Below are 26,932 nucleotides of genomic sequence, written 5' to 3'. Positions count from 1 at the left end.
AGTCACTCCCTTTAAAAACATTTTGGGTGTGTGTTGACATCAAGTTGAGGTTTTTTAGTAAGTCAGCGATGAACTTTAACTTGTGCTTTTTGTAAGTGAGTACGTGTCCAGACAGTAATGTGTTTGTCACTGAAGTGTATGTACCGTGCAGCTGACCAAACAGGTAGGTGTAACCTCAGTTCTTCAGGTTACCAAGGACATGTCAGGCGTTTCCTTGACGACTGCTACCGGCCGTGCAGTCAGCCGTGACAGCTGATTAGAAACAGTGACTAAGCAAGGACCCAGTTCATCTCTGCACTGCTAAAAAAAACAAGCAAACATGCTCAGATAGAAAAAACGAGAAACTTTCACATCACTTGATTCAACTGGTGTTTGTGTACTGAGTCATTTCTAATCGGTACAAAAGACACAAGAGCCCTCGTTTTGTTTTATCATAGTCTATCAAAAAGTTTAGAAACTACTGACTGTGGTCACCAGTTCATTTTATTTCTACTAATGCGTTGGCTACACTGAACATGTAACTAGTTTATCTGCATTGTGCAGGGTTGCATTAGTTACAGGCAACACAAGATAGTAAGCACTTGTTTAGGGGTTGTGTCTTCAGTGTTTCACAGCACTGTGAAACTTGAAGCTCTGGTTACAACTTCTAATAACTTTCATTCCTTACTCACTTTTGATGGTGTCATGTGACCTCCTCACCTGTGGTGTCCCCCAGGGGTCTGTTTTGGAACCACTCTTGTTATATCTGAGCAGGTCTCCACAGAGGTGCAGGTGGTCGAGCATCTTAAATTGAACCAATCCGTGCCTAACACAAATTGAGGATGTGTGGATTCTTTTGATAGCTCTTTGCCAAGTTTTCTCAGAAAGCTCCATGCGAGAATGAGACTAAACTTCCATATCCTGGATAATACTATATCACTGAGACACACAGCCTGGTTTGTGAGGATTAAGCTTCAGACATTCATCAAGTGGGCAGGCTGGAGGTTTGTGTGGGAATAAGGGAAAATATGTACGAGTGAAATTACGTATTTGAAGGTACCTGAAGAAGTGGGACTTTGCTGGATTGTACTCTTTAACAAACCGGTCAAAAGAGTCAAACAATCCGTTAATGAACAGGTCCCCTACACGATGAAGTCTCTTTCCAAACCAGGCCTGAAAAACCGCATCTGGCAAAGAGAGTTTAATGGAAATAAAGCTCTGAGCAGCAGTTTGTGTCATTTATTTTATATTTGAAAGCTGTCTTAGTCATTTGGAGATCACTGTCCTCACAAACTATGCCATCTGTCACACACACACACACTGCCAGGTTCACCTCCTGTTTCATCCTGACTGACGACGGCAGACGCTCCATCTGCAACCTTGAGACTAATGTGAAAGTGTGTGTGTGTGTATATTTATGATAGTGTGTGAGTGTGAGTGGGCCAAAGTGTGTGACTTGTGGGTGTTTGCGTAACTGGAAAAGCTACAAAGTGGAAAAAAAATAAGGTGACCTGATTGGACCAGGAAACTTAAACAGAAACAAACAAAAATCTGTTTTGGTCTCTGGAGATAATTTCCTCACTCACCCATTTAAATTATAAGATAAAGCCGGCATAATTAAGAGTGTGGCCACCTTGAGTGACAGGTGGGTGTTGTCACAGGCGGCTGGGTTCAGATTCCTCTTTGGTCGTTTTTGGATTTAGCCAGGAGGCAGGACTGCCAGGATGGCGACAGCCAGCGAGAGTCATCACACTTCACGGCTTCACAACAGTTCTTCAGAGACCTGTGGGTGACGTCGGTTAATTAGTTTTTCCTTTCTCCCAACATTTCCTCCGTTCCCTTCTTTCCTTCCTTCAATTTCTCTTTATTCCATCTCTGGATTTCCTTCCTTCGTTTCTTTGAACTTGTCTCTTTCCATCCAGCTTCATTTTGTGGTCAGAGTTTTCATAAACATGGAGCATTTTGTCTGGAATTAAGCAGATTTTGCTGTTCGAGATATGTTACGCTAAGTGCTTTTAAAGAATAAAAGTTTTTGACGTACTGAACGAGCTGTATCATTTCCTGCTGATCACAGTAGCAGTTTTTGATGAACACGGAGAACTGGGAAATAATTAAATAGTGGTGAAACTGAACATTTGGTGGAAACCAGCGTACTCCAACCTGCTTCTTAAGGATCATCCTTACATGCTGTAATGGGGACGTAATTTGATGTCGAGTTAAATCCAATAAAATCTGCAGGTGATTGATATGAAATTGGATGGCGCTCACTGGACATCATCACATAACACATGCAGACACTGATTCAGTGACACATGTGAGTGGATACAGGAGGGCAGCAGCTCCGCTGCAGGCAAATAAACACAGACATGTTTTCTCAGCAGACTTCAAACTGTATTAAGCATTTAATCATCTTCCTCCCATGGCGGGTTAACAGTGTGTGTGTGTGCGTTTCCATTATTGCTCAGATAATGTGTTCCACAGAGATCACCTCTGTGATGGTTTGAGGTGGAAATGGAGCCAGAGGCGCTTTGGTTACTTTCAGTTTCTCACCTCTCCCCCTGCTCTTCTGTCACAGATGGCAGTGCTGGCGACGTCAGATATGTACGTGATGTGTGTGTGTGTGTGTTGGTAAGGTTGGATGTTAAGGCTTATGCACTTTAGAGTGTGTGAGTTTCATAGAGTTACACTAATGTTCAGTTTGAGACATTTTTGCTGATCCTAATGACTTACTGCTTCAGAGCAATGTGCAGGCATGACATTTGGACCTAAACTTGAACCTGACTAAAGAAAAACTGAAGCCAAAATCGTGTCTCGGAATCAGGTACACTGTCTCAATGATGCCCACCACGAAGCATTAACTACTACAAATACAGACTGCACATTTTAAAACACAGAGTTGTTGGATCAGCAGGGATCGAACCTCTAAAGAGCTTGTAGATATAAAACGTAGAATCTGTGACGTCACCCACCGGTTTCTGAAGAGCTGTTGTGAAGCTCAGTGTGGGGGCTGCCATCATCTTGGCAGTCCTGCCTCCACCGGACCAAAAAACAAAAGGAGATGTGGCACGTGGGTGGAACTGAAGCCTGGTTGCTCATGCAAGCCACCTGTAACCACCTCAATCGAAGCGTCCACGCTGTTAGTTCTGCATAATATAATCTGTTTATTTCTGCTGTGGACGTTGGACCTTTTAACATGGGGACTTATGGAGACTGACTTGTTTTGTAGCTTTTTTAGGAACTGAAGTTTTTGGCACTTCTTGGTTACATTTTTACAGCCACACCTGCACTCATGGACATATACCAATTTTGCATCCGCCTAAACGCAAGGTTAACCCTTTGTTTTAGGGTCAAGACTTGGTATTTAGTTTAGAGTAGGCTAAATTCCTCAGAGTGCTTCAAAGGTTCTTGTCAGCAGGGATCAAACATCTCTCCACAGCTTTCTTTCTTCACGTGTTGACTACGGTCAATTTTGACTCTGTTATACCTAAATCTTCTGCAGTAGAGACATGCTGTGGAAACGACATATTTGTTTGTGCTGTGGAGAGTTTTGCAGTGTGTGCACAGACATGATTGCTGGGAGCAGAGGAGCGATGGTAAAAATGTCATGGGCAGGCTGGAACGGCACGAGGACCAGCAGGCAAACAGCCACAGGGAAAGACAGTTAACAAGCGAGAGAGAAACCAGCACTAACCTACAGAGGATTTAAGCAAGTCTCTACCACTGTCCACAGAGTGAACGAGGTCTGATGAGCTGATGAATGGCAGGTGAGCAGACCGGAGCGGTGATGAGATGATTGCATGAAGCCATGCCCACAACAACACGCCAGCAAAACGTCTGTTGCCATGACAGTGTTTGGCACTTGCCAAGTGTGTTTCATTGCGTCCCGCCTCACCTCTCTCTGAGGCAGGCTCGTTTAAACCGTTATCCAGTTCGGAACAGGCATGAAGGCTTCTGCCTGTAGCTGTTGCTGCACGACATGCCATACAGCTATATTAATTTGAAGGAGACATGAAGCCTCTTGGGAACGAGTCAATACAATGTCCTCGCACATGACAAAACAAGAAAGTGACTGAGGGTAAGGAGCACCTGCAGTCCTGACAGCTAAAGAAGCAAAGCCCTGGAAACAAGATGTGCACGTGTGTGTTTGTCTTTGCTTGGTAGGCATGGTGTGTGCGCATATATTAGACAGCAGTGTGACTGAAAAAGTCTGGGATCATATGCTCTCTTGATACTAGTGCAGGGATCGTTATGTGGTCTTGTTTCACGATGCTGACAGACAGCTCTTGAGAGACTATTGGAAAAAAAGAGAAGCTGCACTAAGCACAGAAGAATTATCTCACCGCCGAGAACATGTTCTTTATTTTAAGTAGGCTCGGTAATTAAACAGAATGACTGCGCAGAGTGACTTATGAGTGCAGGGAAATGTCAACAGCTCTCGTAAAGAAGACGAGGAAGCCGTCTGCCTTTTCACGTCACCGCTGAATGTCGAATCCTGCTGAAGCAAAGAGGAAGCTGTGCAGGATCCGGCATCTTATGGGATAAACAGGCTTGTGTGAGTAAATTAAAGGGCTCGTGAACATCAAGATTTCAAGTAAACTCAATGTATAATTTATAATTTATGAGCCATGTTGTCTTTGAAGCACAGTTATCCAGGATCTTAAAGACAATTCTGTCACAAGTGTCAAAGCTTTCTTTGTGGTTCTTTGAAAACTAATGCTAAAGATTGGAGGAAAGCTGGAAATCCCATTTTCACTGGCTGTATGATTGGCACTTTAAAGAAAACAAAAAGGTGTTTGAACCTGGTTTAAGTCACTGCAGTGTTTGATAAGCCCAAACTTTAGAGATGTAACAAAAGGATCTTGTAACTATTGAAAGTGAAGGACTTGTTGGACTCATCACCACCTTACTCATGTTGGAAAGCATGTTTAATGAAACCAGCTGATCTCAGTTCACTGGACACCTCCCTGTGGACGTATTCTGGACATCTCCAACTCGAAGACTGTGACAGAGGAGAAGGATGTCTCCAACTCAGACCTTGACCTGACTGAACCACTGACAGTTGATGGAAGGATGGGTGGAGGGATCATGACCTTGTCTGCATATTAATCAGTTCAATATGGATCTCGACCTTAAACAAGACGTTTCATCATCACACATACGACAACTCTGTAATCGATTCTGTAATATTTAAACATAGCAACCTGATACTACTTCCTCTTTCACGTTGTCTTTGTCAACATAGCTTTTCATCCTCAGCAGACTCTTTGTGTCCTCCTCTTCTCCTTTGTGACTCTTCCTCTCTTGGCCTTCTGTCATCTCTCTCTGTTATTGTATGAAGCCAATGAGTCATTAGTCAGTGTTTATTATTCAAACAAGGTAATGAATGCTTCAGTTTAAAGCTGGCCTTGTAGTGCCACTTAATGCCAGCTTTCTTTCTTTCTTTCTTTCTTTCTTTCTTTCTTTCTTTCTTTCTTTCTTTCTTTCTTTCTTTCTTTCTTTCTTTCTTTCTTTCTTTCTTTCTTTCACACACATCATCACAACGGAGGCTGATGATTATAGTCGTGTGGGGCTTAAAGGTTCATTCTTAAATCTGGAAGCAGCAGTTTGACAAACTATCATCGCAAGGTGAACTTACCTGCTGTCTTAAAACATTTTAGCATCATCTCGTGACCTCCAGCCGTGAATGAATTTTCTCAGTTGTCATGGAGATGGAGTAGTTGTTCTTATGCGACCTAAGCATTGAATTTCAGTCACGTCAAATGTGAATCTGGTGTTTTTGGTCAACTACCAACAGCTCAGATCTTTCCTATAGTTCAGTTTTAGTGCTACTAATTCCAAACGTACTGTTTATTCACTCAGTGAGCCCGTTTTGAACAAAAAGTTCCAGGAACTATAAAACCAGAAGAACCAAAAGTCCCTTTGGAACATTCCTTTTGTGTTTCCAATCACATCTAAAGAGCCTCGAAGATTAGGCAGATGATCCTGACGGGGATTCAAAAACAAAAAGCATTATTTTTCATGTTCACTTGCTTTGTTTCCTCGTCACTGTTAATCACATCCAGTACATCTTATTCTGAGGTTAAAGCGGCAAAAGTTTTAGTTGTTGCAATGTTTGGGTTCCCATTAATATAAGGAGGTCAGGAACTGATGCTGGACGAGAAGGCCTGGCTTGCAATCTCGGTTCCAGTTAATCCCAAAGGTGCTCGAGATAGGGGTTGAGGTCAGTCAAATTCTTCCACACCAAACTCATCAAATCACATCTTTATGGACAAAAAAGGGCCTTCCCCAAACTGTTGCCACAAAGTTGGAAGCATAGCATTGTCCAAAATGTCTTGGTATGCTGAAGCATTAACATAACCCTTCACTGGAAATAAGGGACCGAGCCCAAACCCTGAACAACAGCCACCATACCATTATCCCTCCTCCAACAAGACAGATATGACCAAATACTTTTGTCCATATAGTGTATTTTAATAAGATACGAGGTTGTGTTGTGTAAGAGTATCTGGTTGGCGTAGTGGTTAAAAAGACCATTCATTAACTCGAGTTTGTGGTTTAACTTTTGACCTGAAATGTTCTCAAGTGAGACGTACCATATCCGGCCTCTGAGCTCCTGACAGCAGCCTGAATCCTGAATCAATAACGTATCATAATTACCTGAGATAACGTTTGTTAGAGTCACGTTGAATACACTGGTGTCATATCTCTGACAAGCAGCAGCGGCCCGGTGAGGGCGACTTATCTCTCGCTGCAAGGAGCTCTGTGACAAATCAGCCACAATACTCTACGTGCTCTTTGTCTCTTCCCTCATTTGTTCACTTATTTTCTGCATCTCCCTCCCTAACCATTGAATTCAACCTTGTTTTTCTACCTCTGCTTGTCTACTCATGTTAATGTTTTCACACATTTAGCCTCTTTCTGTCCAAACATTATGAAACGAACCACATCCAAATCATATGGTGCAAAAATGTATCCACATCAGCCTTCTGGGAGGAAAGACGAGTAGATGACGTGACAGACATCAACCTCAATCAAGTTCTTCAAACTAAACCCCAAAATATCTGGTTTGTATCAGCTCTTCAGGATGACGCGTAGACAGAGAAACATTGTCTGATCTTATGCCATACCAGAAATCATACGCACCTATGGTTAAGGTTGGGTGTTGGGACATGAACAGCAGCATTGTAGTTTGGGTTAGAAGTCCAGCTTGGGTACAACATTGAGCATCTGGTTTAGGTCAGATTGGCATTATGGTTCAAAGCCAACTGAAGTAAGCAGACCACACTGAACTTTTCCTCCTTCTGGGTTGCAGGAACAACTCTTATTTTTCTAAAGTGCTCTTGTATCCATTGAAAAGTTCCCAAGAAGAAAAAGTTGTCAACATAAATATCTGTTTTGTTTTGAGCCTCTAACTTTATCTAACAGTCTTCATCAGTCAACAGAGAGCTCGCTCTGGGATCATATTGAAAGAGCTGGAGGGTTTGAGCGGACACTGAACTGTTTGAACGTGTTTTTAAATATTTCTATCTGCAGTAGAATCGACTGTGATTGGGGCTGGATGTCATATAAGTCAGTTTAAAGTACATGAGACATGGACAGACATCTTTTTGTTGATTGGTCTTTGACAGGAAGAAAAACATGGAGCATTTTTACATTGTGTTTTTCTACTTCCTCCACCTTTGACACTCATCATGTTCCAGTGTTCATGTCAGTCACTTTTTCTTTACCCCCCCCAACTCTGATTGTTCCACCTCTCTTTTTATTCAGTCAGGCTCAGTTCTGGCATGTTTTCAGCCTCCATCTTCCACCTCCACATCTCTCTACTTCATCAACACACTCTTCTCTCATCCTTCCTCTCTGGTCCTCATTTATCCTCTAACCGATCATCTTCCCTCTCTCCCTCCCCGACTAATAATTGGCGTACAGACCTTGGTAGCTTTTTGTCCTAAATGTTCTTATCAAATGTGATTCAGGTAAATTACACCCCTGGCTTTCTCAGCAGTCTTTTTGAAGCTCAGTGTATTGGCCATTGGTCATTGCCATCTTGTTAGTCCTGCCTTTGCCAGCTCCGGCTAATCTCAAAGGAGGCAAAGATGTGGACCGTGGGTGCTGCTCAAACATGCCACCTGTAACCACACTCACCTTAATCCTGCATAACTTTAAGCCTTAATATAATGTGAACAGGTGAGTTGTATATAAATTCACCCTCAGTACAGTTGTCATGAACGGGGAAATTAGCTACAGAGACCAAAACTGTTTTTTGTACCAGGCTGTAAACATGTTTATTTCTGCTGTCTAACATGGGGACTTATGGAGACTGACTCACTTCTGGAGCCAGCCTCAAGTGGACGTTAGAGGAACTGCAGTTCTTGGCACTTCTGTGATGGCTTCACGTGAAAGCCACGTAGGCTGCAGCTTGGGTTCAAGAAAATAATAAGTTAAGTTAATACGTTTTTGTCCACTGCAGTCGACCTCATGTCTGTGATTCACTCTGGAGATAAGACAGAACTACACACTATAAATTATTTTGAGTATTTCAGGTGAATGGAAACTTGTGTGACTGTCTGTGTTCTGTCTGTTTCTCCTGCTGTACTCAGGCCATTCCTGCAAACGAGTTGACTTAATTAAGTAAAGACGATAATAATGGCTGCAGTTCCATTTGTTTCTTTAGTTCCTCTGTTTTGCTTTGCTTACTACTGTTTTATGTTTATCTCTCTCCAGGTTTGTTCAGCTTAACTGTAATTGTCTGTATTTTATTGATTTGATTGTTCATTCAGATTTAATTTGAGGATCCCGGGAGATGAATCAGTTTGTTTTCAAGCAGCAGGCTGCAGCCACAAAAAAATGGAAATGAACAAAAAATAAACACAAACATCTTAATGCTGTACAAGAGCATACACATACTCTCTATGTATGTATGTGGATGATGGTTTGATGGGGACTCTTTTGCAACTTTGTGCTCCGGGTACAAATAAGTTGTTAGCCAGGCTGCCCGGACTGTGAGCTCAGAGTACGGGGGCGTTAGTGTTTGTACCACAGGTGTTTTGGACCACCCTGGAAGACGAGGACAGTATGTAAATGTGTGTTTTTTGTCTGTCTGCATGAATGGACATATGTTGTGTGTTGTGTTCTTATTAACAGGCTTCCAGGTGTGTATCAGCTTTCTGCCTCCAGCAGTGCTGCAGCCTGCAGGGAACAACCATCCATCAGCGTATTTGCATTGCTGTGCCTCTCCCAGATGAAACGCACTTCAGAGTGAGAGGAGGCGGTAAAGTTGCTCTGTGGCTCCACAGAGAAAAATTCTCAGGCTGCATACAAATCATCCCTTCTTTGCTGGACTTAAAAGACCTTGAACCAAGTTACAGGTGTCAGGGAGTTGTATAAAGTTTGTTGGGTTTTAGTCTGTGTTTAGAAGTGCTTCTAATTAGCTATGCTTCCATCAAAGCCACCAGTCCTTTTGTAGGGGCACCTGAAGCAGTTATGGCCAAACATATGGGCACCCCTCGTGTTTATCTTTTGTTTGCTATTATTATGAATTCAATGACTTCCTGTAACCATCAATGAGTTTCCTAAACCTCTCTATGGGGAGTTTTGTCCACTCTTCTTCCCAACTTCTGTTTTGAGATCTCTCCACAGTTGGTCTACAGGATTTAGATCTGGACTCTGGTCACTTCAGAACTCTTCAGCACTTTGCGTTGAGACCCATGACCTCTGATGGAGACCCAGCTTTCTGACACTGGGCCCTACACTGAACCCCAGACATCTGTTGTTTTTTCTTCAGATTTCATAATGCCGTGCACGTGGTCAAGACATTCAGTGCCTAAAGCAGCAAAGTATGGAAGACATTGAATTTTTAGCACTGAGTGTTTTTTTGCCTTTGATTTCTGGAGGAAAGCAGAGGTAACTGTTTCTTACATCACACTAAAGGTTCAATTTCCTAACTTTAACCACATAAAAAATAGATGTAAATGTTCAGGAAGAGCTCAGGATGCTCACAGTGAAGCCAGTTGAATGATAGGAACTACAGTTTGGCCAAAAATCCTTCCTGTTCGAGGGGTACTTTCAGCTATTTTTCCCTCTCTCTCAGTGGTGTCAAATGTCACAGGAGCTGTTGCGGTTGCTTGCTCTGCTCTGATTGGTGGGCTTCACCTGGCCCACAGAGAGACAGATAGACACACACACACAAAAGTCCCTTCAAAATAAAATACTTTGTAAAACTCTCACACACATGCTATTTAATGTATGGGGCGACGGGGCCAGAGTCAGGCACACTCAAAATTTCTTTAGAATTTCACCAAAGCACCATCATCACTCCTGTTGGTGGACATGGCTGGTCTGTCCTCTTGCCAGTGTCAGTGACTTTTTAACATTGAAAAAAAATCAGAGCCAAAAAAACACTCAAAAATTTGATGGTTTTTAAAATTGAAAGTCTGATTTTGATGCTGAAAAAATCGGGTTTTAGAAATTTATATTCAAACTCAGATGGCACAGAAATACTTCCATAGCAAAGCAACCCCAAAACATCAATAAACCTCAACCATATTTGACTGTACAGACCATGTTCAGTGCTCTGGTCTCTCTGGAAGCTCTGTGCCTGTGGTCCAGTTAATAACTGGACTTATGGTTGAAGATATTTTGCTGTATATGAGATGAACCTCCATAGATTCATTCACTCAATCATGAATTATAAATTATGCAAACAAATATCTGCTGCCATTTGTGCGCACACCTGGTTTTCAACCATGCATTAAAGCCTCCAAGAGCCACATGAATCAATGATGGGAATGCACATTTAATTTGCCACTCTGAGTGGGTTTTTGGACCGAGAGCCGCAGCTGGAGCTCGAATGATAATGGCTTTTAATTGGCTCTTTCACTGACAGGCCGGTAAGAGCCCGACATGAGCCGCCGTATTTCAGACTGGTGCTGGCAGACATATTCAAAACAAAAACAAGCAAAAAAAAAAAAATCATGTTCGTAAGACTTTGGAATAAATTTAGCACACACACATAACTGCCATCACTTTTCTGCATAGTTGCCTTGGTGACTGTTCCTGTCTCATCTCAGCCCTCTCACCCTTTTCATCTCTAGTCCTTCGCTCTTTGTTTCTTGTCTACACGCTTCTCTTTACTTCTGCAAAACAAATTCACGATCATATTTCTACGTCGAGTATGAATAGTCGCATACCGAGACGCTGAGGGCATTTAGTGGATTCTTTGATGGTATTTGTCCCCCGGGAGGATGTCAAGAGTTTCTGCTCTCAGTGGAAAATCAATCGGTTTTATCACCACGGTAATGTTTGCTTCACCTCATTTGGAAAACGAGAAACGACTGCATAAAGGAAAGATTTATTTGACATTTAGCTTTGTTGACATTCACCAAAGTGCTTTATATTCTGTCACGCACTTTAATCTTTCTACAGCATTTATCACAATACCAGTCAAAAAGGCCACATTCCCAAACATACTTCTCTTTTAGAGCCTGATTCCGCTGACATCTTCCTTTCAGTTCAGTTCAACTGCTCAGGACCTAAGCAGAAATATTTTTCAGGGTTCACACTGTCTTAAAAACACATTTTCCATGTTCTAAACTGTTATTTCTTGTTATGTGTCAAATAAAAAGTACATTTTTGAGAGCATTTTGACAGCAAAACCTAATCTCTCTTAATTATTTCTGCACGTTTTGAAGACTTAGAGGATTTGATGATTCTGATATATTCAATCAAACATCATCGATTCAAAACTAGCAGAGCAGAGGGAGCTGTGTGTTTAACTTCTCTCTTGATGGAAACAAAATGTTTAGCTCCAAAAGTGAACCCAAACAGACGTGTAGGTACATTGAACACACGGTAACTTTAATGATTTACCTGACAGGCTGTTAAACACAAAATAACAAGGAGTCAAGGTAAAAACAAACTTTACTCAAGCACTAAAACAGAACGAGGCCTGGGAACAAACACACAACCTGACAAGTTAAAGAGGGAAAACACATGAGACTAAATACAAGAGAACTAATTAACTAATTAAACACAGGTGGCACAGAAAACAGGAAAAGACAGAGGGTAAATTAACACCAGAGGAGACTCTTTCAAGGCCAGTCAGGGAGGTGTGGGTGGAGGCATCCGTCATCTCTCCACCACTCTGCATCGTGCAGGATTTACCCACTTCTGAGCATGAAAGTCAGACGTGCCCATACATCACACTGACCTCTATTCTCCACCTCACTATATGTAGGTCGCACTGTGTTGGTTTCTGTGTTGGCACTGCACATTGGACCATAAACCATGACCTTCTGAAATTCCCAATTACTGGAAACTATAGCCTGGACACACTTTACTGGCCTTGTTTGGATTCTCTGGTGTCACACTGGGACACCGAAGACAGGACACAAGTTAATTCCATATGGTAAAATACTAGTTATAGAAAATAAACCATTGTTAACGTGTGGTTACTAATAAACTCCACTTGTTGAGTTCAGCGGGGCTGTTACCTGGATCCAGTCAAGCCATTAGGAATCGACAGACGACCATGCCTTGCACTCATACCAAATCAGTGACTGTAAAGGTCCCTGCTATACATTAAACTATAGATTATTACAGCTGCCCTTTTCAAGTTCAAACAAATGGCTTCCAGCAGAGGTTTGAACTGTGATTTGCAGAGTAAACTGTGATTTCTGTTGGTAAAACAAGACTTTCCTTTCAGCCTGCATGAGGCTGAAAATGAGTTTGCTTATCACCTCCCAAAAATGAGATAAAAGAGAACGAGGCAGCAAAAACTGGCATCCTACTCTTAAAAGCTCACACGGCCTTTTTGCTTTTCACACGTCCACAGCAGAGATGATCATGTGGGTTTATTTACGAGTCATTTGTGTTGATTCTCCTTAATCCATCAATGTTGTTCCAGACATCCATTAAATTTATACGACGTAGAGCCGGAACAAACCACAGGCTGTCTGTGCACGCACCATCTGATGTGAAAAATAAAAAAATAAAAGCTACCGAAGGTTGGTGTTGCTGACCTGAGGTTGGCCGTGATGTTAACACATTGTCACTGTCTCGTGCATGGAAGATAAAATGAACAACACCCTTAAAAGGAAACTGTTTTTGACGAACAGCGAGCAGAGGCTGTGATATCCACGAACTGCTCAGAATGTTTCTGAAGTTCACTTTCGCTACGACTCGTTGTTCTCAGGTTGCCAACAGCTCCAAAGTATTTTTTACTGCACGGGAGCTTTTAGTGGGAAGACAGGAAGCAGAAAACAGCCGAGGAGGAAGAAGAAAAGAGGAAATGGAAATAATAAAATACAGCACAGGAGGAAAAGGAGGAGCTGAGGAGGAAAAACATGAAGTGACGTTTCATCCCTTTGTTTTATTTGCTGTATTTATGGTCTCGCTGGGTCGAGTTATACTGTGAAAAACAATATTCTGTCTCTCACCTATGCTGGAGGGAACTTATTCATTTACACAGAGAGAGGGATATCTGCTATTCTGATATATGTTCCATCTTGTCCCACAATATGATACACAGTAATATTCTGTCATGATATTATGTGAAATATGAACAATTCTTACCTCGTAATAACTTCAGAATTACAGAGTACAGGAGCTTTGACCGTGTTATTCAGTGTCTAAAAAAAAGTTTTCATCTCATTTGGAAGTTTTATGCGTTTATTCCAAAGAAAAGAAACTTTGCTATCAAAGTAAAAATAGATCTTCTTGGAGACTGAGCTCTTCTACGCGTCTCTTTTATTGCTTTGTGGCCCAGACCAGGGCCCTGAAGCAGGTGGCTGGGACCATGAAGCTGGAGCTGGCCCAGTATTGTGAGGTGGCTCAGCTCGACTCAGATTTGGATGTTGCCACTCGGCAGCTGCTGAACCTTGGTGTTTGTTTGACTGAACTGCAAAATGCATGAAAGGATTCACACTCACACAGGATATATCTGACAGTTATGGAGATGTTTCTGATTGTAGAATAAACTTGGACAGCTTGTTGCAGCTGTGCATGTTGAGGTGACAGCCCTTGTTTCTGGGCTTCTGGCGTAGCCAGTGGATCTGCAGAAAACAGATATCTGGGTCAAGAATTCCCTGAAGTCCGTTTAGCATCTTAATGATGATGAGAGTTACACATTTAGGCTAAAAGATCTAAAAACAGACTGAGGTCAGTGTCATCTATGTCATCCCTAAGGGGCAATTGGATGCACAGACAGCAGAAACAGGATTATCATACCAACAAACATGTAGAATTCACACAAGAATCATAGAGTTACAGAAAGGATCCAACATACTGTAACAGCAGGAAGACTGCTGAGAGTCAGTAACATTTAGTTTGTTTCAGACACATCTGAGTCTAAGAAGGAGCCTTTGCACCAATCATCTTGTCCACCAGTGAACCATGGCCAGTTTCTTCATTACTGAGCAAGGAGACAATGATGTCATCTGCAAACGTGATGATGTGTCGTCTCTCATAATGAATAAAAACAGATCAGGTGATGCTGATGTCCATTACATTCTGCCTCTTTAGCTCTCCACGTGGACCTGCATGCATCCAAAGCCCACTTAAACATGATCCATATTCCTCAGGATAGCTTGAGACCTCCCACTTCCGATGCCAAAAGCTTGGTCGCTTGCCTCCAGATTCTGCATTCACATGCAAATATCTCTATAGAGATTAGTCTTATCGCATCTTGGATGTGCACAGAAAGTGAAGCCTTCGTGCTTCGCCTCTTAACACTTTCACTACTTCTCTTATCTCTTCTGCTATGGAGCCACTACCAGCTCTAACTCTATCAACTCTATCTGCTGGCTTAAATCCCCAAGCGGGAAACACTCATCACATTTAGCTGGAAATAACACCATCTTGTCTGACAGTTAACAGCTTGCGTATGTGATTCAGTTATCTCCGCTAACACCCAAACAGCTGGTTGTTAAACGCAGAATTAGGCTGCGTCCTCTGCGCTTCACCCCCGAGGAGGGGCGAGCAGTTTAACACCGCACACCCTGCCAGGAAGAGCCTCTCCTTGTTTGGGAGATAATACTTTTAACGGCGGTGTCTTTTTCTTTCATAGAGAAACCAAACAGCTGCTGCTTTAACACTGATTCATCTGCTGAAGTGGGTGGAGGTCTGACGGTGCCTGGTTAGAGCTGTCGCTTAGGGAGAGGTGTGTGTGTGTGGATGTGTGGTCCATTGATGGACTGAGCTATTTAAGAAATCACAAAGTGTGTGTGTGAGCTGACGTGTAAAAACATTTATCTGGACGGAAAGCGAGTGGTTCTGGGTGAAAATGGACAAATGTACCTGTGTATGTGTGTGTGTGTGTGTCAGTGTGTGACCTTTGTCACAGCGTCCAGGGTTGTTAAAAACCTATTTAGCACCATTAGAGCCAAGACTCTCCTCATCGATCCATCCATCCTCTCCACTTTTTGGTCTGTTGATTTTCCACCTCATCTCTTTTCTGTCTGTCTTTCCTTCATTTGTCTTTATTGGTTTATTGAAATGGGACAACACACATTAACAAATTGTAACAGGTGTAGTAAGGACCCAAATGCAGCACACTGGACGAAGGTAATAAATAACTAATTTTTATTACACTTGGCTGGTAGACGAGAAGTAGCACAGTTCACAGCAACAGCTGAAATAGTTTCTTTGGGCACGGGGAAAGTCGGGGGGCTCTGGCTGGGGAAACCAGTCCGGCAAGCAGGTAAACAGGCGATGAAGCAGACTAACCAGGAACGAGCCACGGGTAGCCGAGCCGTCACCAGCTGGCGGAATCCAGAGGGGCCAGAAGCTGAACTCGTGGTCGGGAACAGAAGGCAGGGTCGGTTTCCGGGATTACAGCGAAACAGGTTAGACAAAGGCAGGCAGACTCGGCAACGAGAGCTCAGTCCAGAGAAAAGTTCTGGAGAGTCTAGCGTGAGCGTGTAGAACAATCTGGCAGAGAGGGCTTAAATACTGGCTTGATTGGTGATGGGAAGCAGGTGAGTCAAGCAGGTGAGGGGGGGGGTGTGGCTGGCAGGTGAGTGGAGAGTGAATGGAAAAGTACTGAGAGGCAGGTGAGAGAGGAGCAGACTGTGACACAAGTATCACTGTAAATGTGTCAATCAGCCAAAAAGGTTGTCCCCTTCTAACTTCTTTTCTTCTTCATTTTCCTGTGCCTCTCCATCTCTTTTCTGTCAGCACATTCTGACACACATCCAGATTTCAACATTATTTTTCTTGATCATCTTCTACTGATCATCTCTGTCCAGTTTCTCTTCTTCCTTTGCCATGATCTCCCCAGTTCCAGCCTCACTTTTTTAATCCTCTCCACTGCCACTAGGCAACGCGGGGGAAACATTGGGGCAACATGCAAGAACACATTTTTAAATTGACTGTTTTTACTTTCTATCAAATTCAACCTTTAAAAACATTTTATATTTATAAAAAAAGGGAAAAAAAGTAAACTTTATGACCATGCTTTATACAAAACTATACTCATTGCTAGAGTTGTCACGATACTAAAATGAGTAACCACGATACTATACCAGACAAAGTATCGCGGTTCCGGGTATTATCGCGATACTGCGGCCTTTTTTTATTATTATTATTTTTATAAACTGCAATGTATTTGTACAAGTTAGTTTGAAACAACGACGTTTGTTTTTTAAGCAAAATTAGTGTTGCCACTGACGAAGACGCCACGGCAGACTCGCTGCTCGGGCCCGGTGCTTCTGCCATGGTGAGTGTGTTGTCTCGTGTCTGGGCGAGACAGAACTTTAGCTTGTTGTTTGTTTTGAAGCGAGTTTCTATCGAAGTGGAGCTGTCTTCGCGGAGTTCGTTCTTGCCGGCAGAAACACACGAACAGCCAATCAGCTAACAGACGGGCGGACCCAGCGTGCGGAAACAGCCTATCATATCCCTGGACGTCACCAGTAACAGGCAAACAGCCAATCATTCAGCAGCTGTGTAGTTCGGTTGCGGTTCCATGTTGGTTTGTTTACAAAGGAGTAGCATGCAGTGAGAAGCAGGGAGGAGAGCAGAGGCGGCCGCTATGTAGCGGAGACTGGCACCGGTAGTATAGTAATCCACGGTAGGACCGTCATGTAAAATTTCTAGTATAGTAGCGACGGTTATGATTTGGCACCGCGGGGTACCGTGTATACCGTGGGTATCGTGCAACTCTACTCATTGCATGCATCAGTTGTGGATAGTGTTCTTGAATCCTTGTGGAAAGAAGAGCAAAGAACAACGGGAAAGAATGGGAAAGATGTTTTTGCTCTTCATCAGACTGAGTTTGACTACTTTAGGTTCTCTGATCACCTGTGATGGATAAATGGTTCATCCAATCGCTTGTGTTACGACCCGGCTCGTTAGGTGAGCCATAACATAGAATGGGATAAGAAATAAAAAGAAAATGACACTTGCTTTAGGTTCGTCCGTTTATTTTCTTAATTTAAAAAAATGTGGTGAGGGAAAAGGGGAACAGAAAGGGCACACGAGTGCTGTTTAAATGAACAAATAAATATAACAGAAGGAGAACTCTACCAGAGCCTATTCTTTACTAAGTCACAGAACAAAACCAGAAACAAAAACCTCACTATTTAATCTATTTTTATCAATAACAAAAAACATCAAAAACAGCACCCCTTAATCTAATTAATCTAACAAAAAATCTCTCCATGTGCAATCAGTATTTAAAACTAAACCCTGCCCAAACCCAGAATTTCCAACACCAACCTTTAGAGAACTCAAAATTCGAGGCGAGCTTACAGAATTTCACCACGCACAAAGCCGCCACGATGCTCAGGAGGCTGCAGTTTAAATGCCCGGGTCAGGACATTTGGACACAGCGGATTGGCTGGCCCGGAGAGGATGCTGAGGACGTCGCACCAATCCCAATCCGTTAACGGCCGTAACACTTGGCCTGGGGCAGACCCAGATTCTGCTGGAGGGGCTACATAGCCCATCTTGAACGCCTCAGGACACCTCGGGTGGAGCTGGAATGTGCTAAACATGCTGCCACCGTGACCCAACCCTGATTAGGAGGAAGAAAATGGATATATGGATGCCCTTTCCCAAAAAGTTTCCAATGACAACTTCTCAGATGGTTCTGTGTAACAAATCATCCGGCACTGTCACGTTAATATCTCCCCTCAGGGCACCCTATTTTTTTTACAGGGGGACATCTCGACAGCCACTATACAGGAGAAATATTACAGTGACCTTCAGGTGTTCTTGAGTTAAAGAACCTGATTATGAAATCTTCAGCGTGTGCTCAATGATCGGATTTGATTTGTCACGCTGCTGAGAGTTTTATTTTAAAGTTTTAATGGCTGCCTTATCGCCACCCAGGCAGTGACTCGGCTTTATCTCCTCTCTGCTTGGATGCAGCTCTTCTGCCCACTGAGTCATCGCCACATAAGCCTCAGCTCAGCCCCATTAGTGCAGCTTTTCTGCCTCCCCTCCTTTCATCTCCGCCAGACTAGTCTGACTTTCTCTCTGTGTCATTTACCTCCAGCCCTCATTCGTCTTCTTCACCATCTTCTTCTTCTTCTTCTCCTCTTATTGCATCAGCCTGACTTCTGGATGGAGGAAGATGGAGAGCAGATGACAACAAAGCAGCGGTGATAAATTCTGAGTGGGCATTTGAGATCGCCTCTGCATCCGTCTGTCCATCTGTCTTTCTTTCAACTCAAACCCTCTGACTCCTTCACTTCGTCATGTTTATCATTTTAATGTCAAGAGTAACAACTCGGCTCATTTTTTCTAACGTCTTTTCTGTCACTTTGTGCACAAGTGAGCTTTTACAGTCTCAAAGAAGAAGGGAAGAAAAAGCATAAAATAAATAAATAACACCTGAGGCTGTGTGTGTGCGTGTGTGTGTGTGTGTGTGTGTGTTCAGAGATTTCATGCTTGACATTTTACTTTGTCCTCCACCGGGGACACTAATTGCCTCCATGACAGAGAAAGTACCGGAAAGAGACACACACACACACACACACACACACACACACACACACAGTCTCTCTTGATGCTGTTCGATGCACTAAAACTAATTTATTGTTCTAACGAATCGTTGCTTAAAAAGTGGATTAAAGTTTGGCCCCCTTTAATTATTCATCACAATAAACTAGACTGAGTCGTTTACACTGACATCTTTTTGGAAGTGACAGGCATCTAGCCGTTGCTAGGCAACCACATAAAAAAACAAAAACAAAAAAACTGTCAATCAGTTGTGAGCCTGCTTTAATGATGAATGAATGCATCTGAACTCCCCTCACTTACTTACTTTACTGCGCTACAGCAGACGGTCTTCATCAGCAGACCGACGTGGCTCAGTTGTCATGGAACTGTCAATCTCTCCTCACACTGGACAGGAGCCATATGCTTCAGACTACAATGCTGCAGGTTCTCCCCTAGTGTCAGTGTCATGTGTGCAGGACTGTGTGGTCAAAAGAGCAATAGTAAATATGCAATGTCCAGTTAAACTTTCAAAATAAAGCTTCACCTGAGGCAGAGATGTCCAGAAATCCTATCCATTAATGTTAGAGGAGTACCTACAGTGTCACAGTTTGAAATGGAGCACTCAGAACACCTCCAGACTTTGCCAGATGGAGGATGGATAAAACATGATGCGCTCTCCGTGGGGTCATCCTGATCCTCAGTCAGCAACCATCCAATCACAGCCAAACAAACGTGCGAACACGGATCTGACACGTGAGCCGAGAGTCTCTGCTGGTCCGTGTTTTAGCATGAAAATGACTTGGGAATATTTATAGATGCATGTATGGTTTCACAAGTGACATAAATGTATTATTTAAAGGAATACCACACCTTGTAGATGTACTGTATAATATACTGTATGCATGTATTTGGCTTGGTAGAGATGCAGAGGACAGCAGGTACTCATCTGAATTCACTGCAGATCCGGCGACAGTGAGAAACACCAGGAATAGAAAATATATTTGAAAACAGCAAAGACAGAATATTTTACCTCCAGAAGAGACATGAGGCGCTCAGATGTAATGCAACATGACATTACAATGAAATACATGATCTGTAGTGATAGTCCTTTGAGTTGATTCATGTATTCATGCACATTCAGTAGTTAGTGCTGCCTGACCCACAAAACCTCTCTTCAAATACAGTATTCAGTCAGTCCAGTCATCATGCAAAAGTTTTAATTAATAACATTCCTTTTAATGTATTGATTCATCATCCCACCTGTATGTAGGTTGGCTATTGTTACAGGTTCTCCCTGCTGGTGATGATGTGAATCTAGTTTGGCTTTATGAGGGAAAACCAAAGAAGAGGAACCTTGACTTACTCACATCAATTTGCCATTCTCCCTGGGCAAATAGCCGATGTCGCACACCTTTTAATGACCGCTTTACTCGGCCTCGATCAATAGGAGTGTACCTGCCATCTGGCCTGAGGTCTGGAATCGAGTCACTCGTCGTCGTCCTCGGTCGAGACAATGATTCCTGCTCATTCATCAGCCTGTTTTTCAAAGTTTTGAGGCAGCGTGACTGTGACAAGAATCCAACTGTTGCCACTTGACTAAATCTGGAGTGAATTACAGACGTGATGTGCCTAACAGCTTGATGAAAATCCAATTACCTTCTTCATTACATCTAATAACGTATATGTTGCATTTGGCAGTCGTCAAGGCTGTATGTCTGTTGATGATCTTATTATTGCAAAGCAGTTTTCAGACATTTGGCATCTTCCCTGGTATTCACTTAACATCTTTGAAACATACATTAGCTTCACATTGACTTCTCAGACTCTGACAGTCTGTTGTGAAGTCAGTAATTGATAATGTTACTACAAACACGAGTTGTGTTCCCCCATGATTACAACTAATTACGTCCTGTAAATCGTCCTGTAAAAGTGTGTGTGCGCATGTGTGTGTGTGTGGTTTGTTTAGTGTATGTGTGCACACAACCAAAGAGTTCATTAGAAAACCTTGAAAACTTGTTTCAGAGCGTTCACCGGCGCACATTTAATTAATCCCAGCAACAGTGCCGGTGTAAACCTGCTGCCGAGTGTGAAGTGTCAGCCTGGAACATGGCATTTTAATCAGTGAAGGCACTCGTATCATTGTAGGCCAAAAGGTTTGCTTTGCATTCTTCGTGACGTCTTTTTTGTAAGATGGGAGAGGTGGCATTTGAAAATAAAGCTGCTCGCCTGCTTGGAATATCAATTTGGTTTTCCTTTGTATCAAGGAAACTTCATTAAAACTCAATGACAGACCATATTGAATTGAACTTTGATGAAACTAATGATTCAAAAGACAGTTACCTTGTGTCTGTTTGAGGTACTGATGCAGGAAAAACATATTTCAACACATTGGATTTCAATAGCTCCCTCGTTTAATGGAACAAACAGATACGTAATCAATATGTCCATATGCCATTGGGTGTATTTCCTGACGCTGAGAGGTTTCGGGTCATTTTGTTATCGTCTTGATCTGGTGACATGGCACCGTAATTATACACACCGTTTTTCAGGTCCATCAAAGCTGCAGCTGGAGCCATCAGGTTCTTAACAAATCCCCAAAAATAAATAAATAACATGAACACTCCTGAAATGTCAGTTATAATTATAATCATTATGACCAACATGAACATTAACCGTCCGTCCATTTTCGCAGCGGGCTGGAGCCAACATGACATGGAGCCAAGGGTTGTCAGTTCATCTGACACACGCTGATCATATTCACACTTCCACACATCCCAGGATACTTTTAAGTCCTTCAATCAAAACATGATCAAAATGGAATGGCTCTGTTTAGAAGTGGGACACAGGACAACCCATCTGTTATTCATTAACCTTTGTCTCACGATGACTTCGTGACTTCTAAACGACAGCAGCTTCACCCTGCAGTAAGTATTTGATGAATGAATGTTTGCGACCTTCAGGAAGTTACTGATCCGTGTCTGGGAAATCCTCATTATCGAACCAATCGCCAATGACATTACAGAGCTGACCTCCATCCTCACCATAGCAACCGTTTCATTCATTGGGTTAATTGTAATCTCCATCACACGTGAGAAGCTCCATCGACCTGTGCTTGATTCATTTGTGCAGTGACTTGGTTATGTTTCATTCATTAGACTCAAATTATTAATCTATGAAAACAGCCTTTTATTAAAAAAGCCCATATTTCTGCCATACTCGATCAAGAAAATTACCTAAATTTGTATCATCAGCAGCTCATATTTGCTTTCTCTACCTGTAACTATGGCTACAGGGCTGGTAACGATATCCACATACACCAACTCAAATGAAATGACTGACAGCACTGAATGAATAATACATGGTGTTATGGTGTTAGGTTGGCAGTATTAATATTTGGTTTCAAACTTTAAAGATCCTCAAAGGCCGCATTGACCTTATTACAAACATGTGTAAGAACTGTTTAACATTTTAAGTAAAAAAATAAATAAATAAAGTAACTGGGGATAAAATATTCATGTTGAAACGCCTGCTTCTCTTTCTCAGCAACCTGACGTTGATGTCAGGAATAAAACATTACTGAAAGACAGCTCTGCCGCTTCATCTCACTTTTATGACAACTGAGCTGTGAAATGATTCTTACTCAGTAAATGTTTTACTCTTAAACTTAAATATATTTTACAATCCTCTCGATACTGTTTTGTCTCTTCTATCGCTTCAGCATATCAGTATTTTAGATAACTTTTTCTTTAGGTCAGGTTGGGGCCTCTAGTGAGTAATTTCAAGAACATTTGAGGTCAGTTTATTATTATTTCAGCAGTGAGATGACTCATACCCTGAAGGAGCTGTAAGTGCAAGAGGAGAACCAGCTTGATCGATAACGTGGTGGTGGAGATCATTTGGAAGTTAAAGCAACATGATGTAACTTTGATCAGCACACTAAGTCACACAGCACCAACTGTTTCACTGATTCTGGTGAAACTGGATCATATTTCATGGAGGAAATGTTTTCTGAACAAAACCAGGTGATTTGTTTGTGGAACAACTGAAAGGATATTTGACATTAGTTACATAACCACTGGAGGAGTAAGAACTTCTCTCTCCAGCTTTCCAGCATCATTTGTCATGTGAAAAAACAAGTGTAGCATTATGAATAGCTTCCAGGAGAGACTGTGACAGTCCTCTGAGACAGTCCCCTGCTTTGTTTACTGTTACTTTGTGCAGCGGGTACCTGAGGGGGAGCATGACCGCCATAGTTGGAAGCGGGGAAGCTGGGCCTGGGGATTTCCTCCTATATAAACCACCACCACACCTTTCTGACCCTGATGCTCGCTCTTCTCTGCCATGTATTGTTGTGTTGCCATACAGCATCTCGCTCTCACTACATGTTGCAGTTTACATCTTTTTAGACTCACACTGATCTGTAAATTGTAATATGCATGTAAACATGATGACGGGCTGAATGTGGAAAACATATGTGGAGACATATTTTCAGGCTCTGCATCATCTGTTTGATAAAAACTTCCTTCATAAAGAAAGTGAACACATTTATCAGTTTTCATCAATCGTTTTACTGATCCAGCCCACTTGAGATCAAATTGGGCTGCATGTGGCCCATGAACACCGCTGCTCAATGTCCTACTTTTCCTGATTGAAATCACTGAAGTGCTGTTGAAATGTTGAGCAAATCAAATTTTGCTGAGATTGCCTTGATGAGAATTGATGATAGATGTTATGTACCAGTGGAAATCGAACCATTATAGTTCTGTTACTCCACTAATACCTTTATCTGTGTCTTCTAGATGAAACCGAGAGGCTGGAAACTGTTTTTGAAGATGGTTACAGATTTCACAATTATGTCACAGATTTCTATTTTCCCTAAATGTGAAAAGAAAGGGAGCTACAATCATGACACTACATTTCCAAAGCTGAGGTGTAAATATGCGACCATGTTTCCATTCCTTTGGGTTCCTTTGGGTTTTCCATTAATGCCATCGTCTCATTACGGTATGTGTTGCACAAACACATGCACCGTTACTAAAATTGGGCTAATAAAGTGGCAGTGTCTCTGCTACGAACACATAAACAACACACGCAATTATGTGAGACGAGGAACACTAATTAGCTGTATAATATTCACCTGTGCTGCACACAACAAAACACTCCCCAATAATTTCAATCTTTCTGGCAAAGAGCGTCTTCCAGCAGATGAAGAGGATGATGAGAACATGCCATGTTTGCTGTCACCTTGTAACCCAGTGAGCTTTGTGCCTAGATTACCTTTCAGCCCCCACGATAATGGAGCGTCTCCCTCATTATCAGATAAGAGCAACATCAGGGTGAGTGATGCAGATCACCATGGACAATGCAAACATGAATCACCAATCAACAAATCAACAAACCACCTGTTGGTCTGTAGAACGTTTCACATTACGGATGTTGCCCTCTTGGATTTTTGGAGCTGCTGGGCGATGTACTGCCAGTTTTGTTGGGCTTGGTTTTAGCAGGAACAAATGGTATTTACAGTGGACTTCTGAAAGCATTTGAAGCCTGGCCAAGTCTGACACCCATCAAATCAGGACAGTACAAGTCGATCTCCCTTATTAGTAATGACTTATCTCACTGGATCAAAGTGTAAAACAGAAGGTAATAGAAAGACAGGAATAATTTCCACCCCTCTTGTTTCACTTGGACATCTAATGGACGAATCATAAAATATTAAGAGAAAGCAGTCAACATTTCATCACCTACTAATTATATGATCTTGACACTTTCTGCCAAGTGACTCATTTCTGTCTGCAGACAAACTGTTGACCATCAGGGCATTAATTAAGCTTGAGACGTTACGGAACATGTTGGAGTGAACATTTGTTAGAGTGAATATTCATGTTTTAATGAGTCACAACTGACAATGCCCCGCTTCGTTGTGTTACATCATCAAAGTTTCCTCAGATTTAATTTAAACTTTATCTCTCCTGTGTGAATGTAACTTATTAATGATTTCATGTGTGGAAACCACAGGCAGGACGCAATTATTTAAGACAGAGCCTCCCGGTCTGAAGTGAGGGCGGCATGAAGGAGTCTTAAAACTGTTTTTTTTTTTTAATGGCCAGCAGGGAGCAGCTCCATTGTCTGTAAAAACATGTCTGATTGGGGTAATGATCCTACTTCTTGTGATTGTAACATCCAGCTCAACACACCAGACTTACAAAACTCCAGATTCTGTTACTGCATTAACTATCTCTCTTCTGCTACTGTTACTGTTTAGCCAGTCACCAGCAGGATGTCATATTTTCATAATCTAAACTAAGCACAGCCCAGCTCGCACCAACCAGCTCCATGCTCTTGTCCACTTCTAGCTCCCAAAAACCAAGATGGTGATGCCGTGATGCCAAATCCAAGACTTCAAAACATTGCCCAACCAACTGATGGCATTGTGCTGGGTACGTTGAAACATCAGTTTAAGGAGTCTATCATGACCCCAGGATTAATACTACATTAAAACTTGGACACAACACACATTTTGTCATTGATAACCACAACCTGTATAAGCACTCGACGTGTTGGTTGATGGGAAAGTAATTTTCTAATCATTTACAAGATGCTTCCAGGAAAGTTTAAACTAATTACCAGGAAAGAAATCTAATGACTTTACTCCAAGCATCACAAACTGACTCAATGAATGATTGACCAAAAACAAACCTAATTTATTCAAGCAAATTAACAACCAGCAATGCATGCAGGTGCACAGATATGTTGCGTGTGTGTTGTAGAGGGGGAAACAGGGTGGATGTCAGTCACTGGATGAGAGGAGGGAGCAATCACATGAGCCCAGGTGAGCTTCATCAACTGATGACCCTCCACTGGCAACCAGTTAACCACTGATGGCCAGGACAGCCTCCAAAACAGTGCGACTGTACCACAAAAGTTCATGCTGATTCATCAACAGCTGAACAAGCAAATATTACGAATATTATAATAAACCAATGTGTCCCTCATTAGCACAAATTATAGCTCAAAAAAAGACAGTTATAGTTACACAACGGTTATTTAATGGGTTATGCAAAATCTAAAGTTTGGGAGGAAATATTCTGCTGTGATTTACTGCAGCTGGAAGCATAATTAGATATGCTGAAACGCTGAGTTAATTTGCATGCGCTCCAAACGCCTGTTACCGCCTTTGATGTAATTAAGTCACTCTGTGTGTACAGATGTAGCTGCCTGGAAATTCATCTGCTTATCTGGGTGGATGGAATGAATGGATTGGCTGAAGGGAGGCATACTGTAAAAATATTTGGACCAATGTTTAATTTCACTCATCAAACACAGTCAACTACTTCCAAATTGAAAAAGCCCAGAGTTAATGATGAGAGGATTCGTTATTCAGAGAAGAATATTTCATGCAAACACCATTAAGTATTTACAATGACCCAGATAAGACTGCTCGCACGCTGTTCATTTTCACTGTGATGCGTGTCTAAACACATGGTGATACGTCTCTATGAACACTTCTTACGTATCAATTAATAGAGAGTGTGTCAAAACAAAGGAAATCAAAGTTTTTCAAATTTCTTGTCTTGGTTTCATCTTGTGTTTCTGACTTAAGCAACCCACCCTGAATAGAAAAACTATACTTACATGATAACATACCAGAACATGATAAAACGCATTTTTCTGTTAACTTGATTGAGCCACAGCAGTGGATGTTCTCAGTGTGTTTCAGGTGCTGACTGCAGAGGAAATTTTACACTTGTACTATTTCTCATCTTGGCATTTTATCCAGAAATGAAATTCAGTTAGGCCGGAGTAATTGAGCGCTTTTGTCATTTTGCCTGTAACATCAGAGTGATTGAATACAAGAGCTCTGAAATGTGGAGGAGGAGGAAAAGGAGTCAATGAAGGGCCGTTGAGGAGACGCAGCAGAGCCAGGAAATATTGCTTGAAGATTTTTTTTAATAAAGGTTTTGAGAATAATCTGATACGGGTAATTTCATGTCCAGACAATGATACATATCCCAAT

The sequence above is a fragment of the Larimichthys crocea genome, chromosome XV (assembly GCF_000972845.2).
Source record: "Larimichthys crocea isolate SSNF chromosome XV, L_crocea_2.0, whole genome shotgun sequence".
NCBI classification, from domain to species: domain Eukaryota; kingdom Metazoa; phylum Chordata; class Actinopteri; family Sciaenidae; genus Larimichthys; species Larimichthys crocea.
The sequence above is the reverse complement of the archived record's forward strand: the minus strand, read 5'-3'. Positions refer to the sequence as shown.